General features: G+C 39.6%; 1 long non-coding RNA gene across 1 annotated transcript; it reads right to left on the bottom strand.

The window, feature by feature from the left end:
• Positions 1–473: 473 nt before the first annotated feature.
• LOC108512707 (uncharacterized) lies at positions 474–4,405 on the bottom strand. Its single transcript, XR_001880665.1, has 3 exons — positions 4,269–4,405; positions 3,383–3,485; positions 474–636 (listed from the first exon to the last, which is right to left on the bottom strand). It is a non-coding gene; the product is annotated as an uncharacterized LOC108512707 (long non-coding RNA).
• Positions 4,406–8,137: the final 3,732 nt, after the last annotated feature.

Raw genomic sequence — 8,137 nt, 5'->3', positions numbered from 1 at the left:
GGAAAAGAAGGAGCTGATCAATAGAATGCAAAACTAGCAAGAACTTTGAATGATACATATAGAGGAAACTTCCCTAGATTTGGCAACAAGGAAGTTATTAATAACTAAGTGAAATTTTCTATAATGGCAAAGATTAGACCAGATCTCATGGAGTGGTAGTGATGAGTTGAAGACAGTTATGGGAACATTCCACCTTTCCAGGAATTTTAGAAGTGAAAAAGGTATTAGATGGGGTAACAGTCTGAGGAGATGCGATATTTTGTATATGAAAGAAAACTGAACATATATTCATGTATTTATGGCAGGGGTTGGAGGGTATGTGTTGAGTGCTACTATAACTCAACCACTCAGTTACCTTACAGGAATCTTGTAAGAATTAAATAAAACACTTTATAAACTGAAAATTATCATTCCAATATTAAGTGTTATCACTTTCATTATACAAAGATTCTCATTTATTGAATGTACAAAACATGTTCTTGCCATTCAAAATTCCATTTAGTGTTTTATATGAATGCAGTCATGAATCAATACACTTTATCATCAGAGTTCTCTCCTCATAGCCACTAAAATCCTTGACAGCTCTGAAAGATGAAATCTCCAGACCAATGAAACCAGCAATTGCCATCTCAGAACCTGAGCAGAGAAAAATGGAAAAATTACATTAAGCTGATTTCTATGGTCCTCAGACACCTGCAGGTTATGGGGACAAAACACTGACTTTGGGAATTAGCTTGCTTTTTCATTCTGGCTTTCAGATCTGTTGCTAATTTAATGAAACCCATATTTCTGCTGGGCAAGACTCAGTTAAGTCTTAGGTCAAGTTTTTAAACCCAAGGCTTTATCACACTCTGACAGCTGGGAAAATGACATCTGGAAAATGCCATTATCAGGGGAAAGCAGTGTGTTTTGCTTTGGGCTCTTTGGCCTGAGGTTTTCTGCACATTTGAAAAACCCCAAAGGAGCTAAGCAGTTTGCAGCTAACAGCTAGTAATTAAATTGTGTATTTGCCAAAATAAATAAAACTCATTAATTAGTAGGATTACAGTACATTCTAGTATTTCGGCCACAATTTTTTTGTAAGAGTAGGTTCTCAAACTATCAACTCTTGATATGAAATCAGTGGGCCTTTGGAACAGAACAATCTTTCTGTTTTGCGCTGTTTATATATTTGAGAGCAATTAATGTAACCTACCTGAATGTTAATTTTTTCATATAAACTGGAGATAAGAATTATAGTCATGTGCCACTTAACGACAAGGATATGTTCTGAGAAATGCATTGTTAGGCCATCTCATCATTGTGTGAACATCATAGAGTATACTTTCACAAACCCAAAGGGTATATATAGCCTACTACACACCTAGTCTAGATGGTCTATTACCATACAGCTAATGCAGGCAACTGTTAACACAATGATAAGTATTTGTGTACCTACACATAGCTAAACATATAAAAGGTATAATAAAATACAGTGTAAAAGATTAAAAGTGGCACACCTGTGTAGGGCACTGACTGTGAATGGAGCTTGCAGGAAGTTGCTCTGGGTGAGTGAGTGAGTAGTGAGTGAATGTGAAGGCCTAGGACGTTACTGTATACTACTGTAGACTTTATGAAACTGTATACTTAGGCTACACTCCATTTATTTAAAAAAAAGTCTTTCTTCAATAATAAATTACCTTAGTTTACTATAACTTTTTATTTTATACACATTCAAAATTTTAACTTTTGACTCTGTTGTAAATAACACTTAGCTTAAAACACAAACCCGTTGTCAGTGGTACAAAATATTTTCTTTATATTCTCACTCTAAGTTTTTTTCGATTTTAGAACTTTTAATTTTATTTGTTACTTTTAAAACATTTTTTGTTAAAAACTAGGACACAGACACGTACATTAGCCTAGGCTTACACAGTACTGGGATCATGAAGATGTCATTCGGTGAGAAAAATTTTCCAGCTCTACTATAATCTTATAGGACCACCACCTTATATGCAGTCTGTTGTTGACCAAAATGTCACTGTGTGGCCAAATGACTGCTTTGGTAAAGAGAAACATTTGCACCTTCGTACAGCGTGGTAAGCATTGCGCATATCATCCTTGTCTTCATAGAGCTGTGGATATTCAAAATGCAATATTACTAAAATAGTATTTCCAACTCTTAAACGTTGAAAACGTGGCTCTCTGAGATTAGCTATGGGTTTTGAAACAGAGACTCTGTGGAAAATTTGGCATTAGAACAGAGGCCACCAAAAGTGAGGTGGGATACACAATAGACTCTTAATGTAGGTCTGTCTGGGAGAAGGCAGGGGCAAGATGGAATGTGGAATCAAGAAGATTGAATGTTATTTTAGTGCACTTGTCATCACCCTGAAAATGCACTGGGTTTTGTAGATTTTGAAAGTTTTCATAAATATTTTAACATAGATTTAAATAATCCATGTCTCTTTACTCCTTTTAGTACAAATCAATATATAGTTTGTTAAAGCTGTATCTTCAGAATCATAAATAAAGATAACTTTATTTTAACCCTTATTAATTTAAGTGAGGCAACTTCAAGTTGGAAGACTTACATAAAAGGATCAAATGTAATACTTGGCTAACTCATATTTCCCCACGTCTAGTGAATTTCCTGGGCTGTCAACCAAAAAAAAAAAAAAAAAAAATCTGGTTTGAGCAAAAAGATGCTTAGTAAGGAACGAGGACATTCCTCTATGCCAGTCTTACATAAGAATCATATTGGCAGCAATTCTTTCAAGCCATCGTAGTCATATGCTGCTATCTGCTAAAGACAGGAACAGAAGAGCAATGAGTCACGGGCAATACCTGCCACACGCCTTATCCTCAAGGTAAATGCATGTCATGAGACAAGGCCACAGAGTCCCAAAATAGTCTGAGCCTGTCACCTGGTACCCAAAGTAATTACTCAAGAAATAATTGTTTCTAAAGGGACAAATTACCCCATCAGCATAAAATGACACTGTCATGAGACTGTTGGATAATGTCTTTCTTTTAAATAATTTCATGGTAATCACTCTGACATGAAAATTATAAATTAAAATTACATCATCTAAAGGGAGTCAGGAATTGTTTTCTAAATCTCTCCTCAGTTCTAGTCTAGGTTTGAAATAATTCCCACAGAAGGACCACAGTAGGAGCTGGTCAAGAGAATCCATGGGAATCAACTATGAGGAAAACTGAAAAGCAAGTGTCTCAGAAAGATCAGAAACACTGGAGGCTTCCCATGGGAAAAAGTCAGGAGAAGACACTCCAGAGTTTGAGTTTTCAAGCACACGCCTGCTAGAGAGCCACGTCCTGTTACAGAGCACATGAAAGGGGTGTCTGAACACAGAACTTTAAACATAGGTAAGGATCAACTAACCTGAAGTTTGCAAGGTGTATTAGTTTCCTGGGGCTGCCATAACAAATGACCACACACTAGTGGCTTCAAACAGCAGAAATCTATTGTCTTGAAGTTCTGGAAGCTAGAAGTCCAAAATCAAGAGGTCAGCAGATCAAGAGGCTCCTCCTAGAGGTTCTGAGAGAGAATCTGCGCTATGCCTCTCTCCTAGCTTCTGGTGGTTGCTGGCAATTCTTGGTGTTCCTTGACTTGTAGGTGCATCACTGTCATCTCTGCACCCATTGTCACATGGTGCCCTCTTTGTGTTGGTCCAAATGTCCATCTTTTTATAAGGATACTGATCACTGAATTAAGATCTACCATAATCCAGTATGACCGCATCTTAACTTGATTACATCTGAAAAGCACTATTTCTAAGTAAGATTACATTCACAGGTAGCAGTGGTCAGGATTTGAACATATATTGTTGGGGTGGGGGGACACAATTCAACCCACAACACTAAGTCTCTCAGAAGCGACCCAGATGTCCACTACCACAGTGATGTGGGGCCTTCTGGCACAATGTGAGGAAACCGAATGCTAAAGATAAAAGCAATCTTAGCAATCACCAAACCTAACCATCTTACTTCATAATTAACAGATCTTTCCAAAGCAGCAGTTTATAACCAAGCACACTATTGAGACCCAGGGTACACAATCTATTGTAAGGGATGAGACAAGTAAATGATTATTTTTTAGAAACACTAAGTAGAGAGGATGATTCACTTTCTGTATGCACAAGAACAGATGAACAGCTGTGCCCACAATCCCCTCACTCATACTCACTTGTATTTCTTGTGTTGGAGAGACAGGAGGGACAATAAAGCTAAAGGTGCTGAGAATTGCCTGTAAACCACATGCATCTTACCTCTGCTTCCAAGAAAGTATATCAAGCATTAGAATGTCATCCAGATGGGTATTCCAGTACAAAATGGCTAAAAATCCCCATTCTCCAAAAAGTACTTTAGTAGGCAAAGATTGTGTGATGCACCCATGCACTACTCAGTTTCTGGACACACGCAGAAGAAACAGAAAGAGGAACTTGAGAGAAATATGCAAACAGCATACACAGTAGAGCACAACTTCAAACAAGGTGGCTTAGACAGGGTTGCAATGGAGAACAAAGAAAATGTGTAAAACATAGAATCAAAGGAAAATCTTCAGAAGGCCCCACTGAAGACCCTACCCAGACACAAAATGACTATCTTCAGTCCTCTACCTTCCAGCAGGAGGAAAAGAAAGGTAAAGAACAATCTGTACCTTTGCCCTGCTCACCTGAGAGGCACTATAGCAAAGTGGCTATGACTAAGTTATCCACTGTAGGGATGATGTCAGTTCTGCTTCTGGAAGGCTGTGTGACCTCAAGCAAGTTATTTTAACTCTCTGGGCCTTGGTTTCCTCATTTGTGAGGACAATAATAGGAACTAAGGTTGTTTGAAGGAAAAGGTTAATAGACATAAAATACTTTGAAAAATTTCTGGCACGTAATAAACAATAAATACTAGCTACTATTTTATAGTGTTGCTTGTGAGGATCCAATGAAACATTTATAATTTCTGAAAGCTATAAAATTGACATTGTTACATCAGTAATAAAGGGAATGATACCTTCTTTAAACAGATTATTTTATACGTGATAAATATTTATGAGGCTCTTTCGACATATTTTCTTGAATTTAAACTCAGTTATAAAAGATAAACACTACTTTTTGAAATTCATATAGGCATTTTTAAAATGTTTAAATCATTTAATATCTTATATTGGCCAATGTATAGGTATGGATTCATTATTTTGGAGTCTTGGAGTCTTTCTACATGCTCTCTAAAGTCACCATATTTGGGTAAAAGTCACATTAATTAGACTGGTAACAAGAGTTCAGGGTTCAGATTCTAGCCCAGCCATAAACAAACTGAATGTCTTTAGGCAAATGATTTGGCCTCTCAAAACCACAGTCTCCTTATACATAAAATTTCCAGGTGGGAGCAGATAATCTGTAAGACCACAAACAATTATAAAATTCCATGAGTCGTAAGTTAGCACAAACATCATTATCTTTGTTTTCTTTAGGATACATTTTAAAAGACTTGCCTGAAATCAGACATTTCAAATTTCAAAAAAACAGAAAACACCATTCTCCTGGCTCCCAGACTGAACTTTCAGTTCACTGAATCTCCAACTTTTGAAATCAAGATGCCATAGAACTCCTCTACTATATGAAAATATTGAAAATAAAGATAATTGAAGAAAAATAAACTCACAATTCTTAGCAAGTTGACACCACCTGAAAAACACTTTTCCTGTTTTAATCTTTCTCAGGCAAAAGGATACCTCTACTAGCTTAGCAGAAGCAAGGTCAAAAAATTTTCCAAAGGTAGATAAAGCCAACTCATCCTATTCATATAGCCTGAAACTAACAAACTAATTTTGCTGCTAGCCTGCATTGGTCTCAACACTGCCCGATTTTAAGAAAACTGCAATGGCTACCAGTACGTCACTCCACCTGTGCCTCACCAATGTATTTAATACTACCTGATAAAAGTCAGCAGGAGGGACAGTGACATGGTTTGGCTGTGTCCCCACCCAAATCTCATCTTCAGTTGTACCTCCTGTATTTCCCACATGTCATGGGAAGGCCCTGCTGGAAGGTCATTGAATCACGGGGGTGCGTATTTCCCATGCTGTTCTCATGATAGTGAATAGGTCTCACGAGATCTGATGGTTTTATAAAGGGGAGTTCCCTCGCACACACCTTCCTGCAGCCATGTAAGACATGACTTTGCTCTTCATCTACCTTCCGCCATGACTGTGAGGCCCCCCAGCAATGTGGAAATGTGAGTCAATTAAACCTCTTTCCTTTATAAATTACCCAGTCTTGGGTACATCATTATCAGCAGCATGAGAACAGACTAATACAGTAAATTGATACCAGAAGCAGGTGTTGCTGTAAAGATACGTGAAAATGTGAAAGTGACTTTGGAACTGGGTAACAGGCAGAGGCTGGAACAGTTGGAGGGATCAGAAGAAGATAAGAAAATGTGGGAAAGTTTGGTACTTCCTAGAGACTTGTTGAATGGCTGTGACCAACATGATGATAGTGATATGGACCATGAAGTCCAGGCTGAGGTGGTCTCAGATGGAGATGAGGAACTTCTTGGGAAATAGAGTAAAGATCACTCTTGCTATGCAAACAGACTGGTGGCATTTTTCCCCTGCCCTGGAGAACTGTAGAACTTTGAACTTGAGAGAGATGATTTAGGGTGTCTGGAGGAAGAAATTTCTAAGCAGCAAAGGGTTCAAGAGGAAGCAGAGCATAAAAGTTTGGAAAATTTGTAGCCTGATGACACTGTAGAAAAGAAACAACCATTTTCTGGGAAGAAATTCTAGCCACCAGCAGAAACCTGCATAAATAACGGGGAGTCAAATGCTAATTGTCAAGACAATGGGGAAAATGTCTCCAGGGCATGTCAGACGTCTTCACGGCAGCCCCTGCCATCACAGACCCAGAGGTCTAGAAGGAAAAAACGGTTTCATGCGCCAGGCCCAAGGCTCCCCTGCAATGTGCAGCCTAGGTACTTGGTGTCCTACATCCCAGCCACTCCATCTTTGGCAAAAATGGGCCAAGGTACAGCTTGGGCTGTTGCTTCAGGGTACGCAAGCCCCAAGCCTTGGCAGCTTCCACATGGTGTTGAGTCTGCAAATGCACAGAAGACAAGGATTAAGGTTTCAGGACCTCTGCCTAGATTTCAAAGGGTGTACGGAAATGCCTGGATGTCCAGGCTAAAATTTGCTGCAGGGGTGGGGACCTCAGGGAGAAGCTCTGCCAAAGTAGTGCAGAAGGGAAATGTGGGGTTGGAGCCCCCACACAGAGTCCCCACTGGGGCACTGCCTGGTGAAGCTGTGAGAAGAGGGCCATCATCCTCCAGACCCCAGAAGGGTAGATCCACCAACAGCTTACACCGTACACCTGGAAAAGCCACACACATTCAATGCCAGCCCATGAAAGTAGCCAGGAGAGAGGCTGTACCCTGCAAAGTCACAGAGGTGGAGCTGCCCAGGACTATGGGAACCCACCTCTTGCATCAACATGACCCAAATGTGAGATATGGAGTCAAAGGAGATCATTTGGAGCGTTAAGATTTGACTGCCCTGTTGGATTTCAGACCTGCATGGCAGTCCCTTCATTTTGGCCAATTTCTCCCATTTTAATGGATATATTTACCCATTGCCCGCCCCCATTGTGTCTAGGAAGCAACTAACTTGCTTTTTATTTTATAGGCTCATAGGTGGAAGAGACTTGCCTTGTCTCAGATAAGACTTTGGATTGTGGAATTCTGAGTTAATGCTGAAATGAGTTAAGACTTTGCAGGGGCAGGGGGCTGTTGGGAAGGCATAATTGGTTTTGAAAGGTAAGGACATGAGATTCTGGAGGAGCCAGGGGCAGAACGATATGGTTTGGCTGTGTCCCCACCCAAATCTCATCTTTAACTGTAGCTCCCATAATTCCCATGTGTTGTGGCAGGGACCCAGTGGGAGGTAATTAAATCATGGGGGCAGGTATTTCCTATGCTCTTCTTGTGATAGTTGGTAAGTCTCACAAGATCTGATGGTTTTATAAAGGGATTTCCCCTACACATGCTGTCTTGCCTGCTGCCATGTAAGACATGACTTTGCTCTTCATTTGCCTTTAGTCATGATTGTGAGGCCTCCCCAGCCATATGGAATTGTGAATCAATTAAA

The sequence above is a fragment of the Rhinopithecus bieti genome, unplaced genomic scaffold (genome assembly GCF_001698545.2).
Source record: "Rhinopithecus bieti isolate Rb0 unplaced genomic scaffold, ASM169854v2 scaffold_27006, whole genome shotgun sequence".
Lineage (NCBI taxonomy): Eukaryota > Metazoa > Chordata > Mammalia > Primates > Cercopithecidae > Rhinopithecus > Rhinopithecus bieti.
This window is presented reverse-complemented; position numbering and strand designations above follow the sequence as displayed.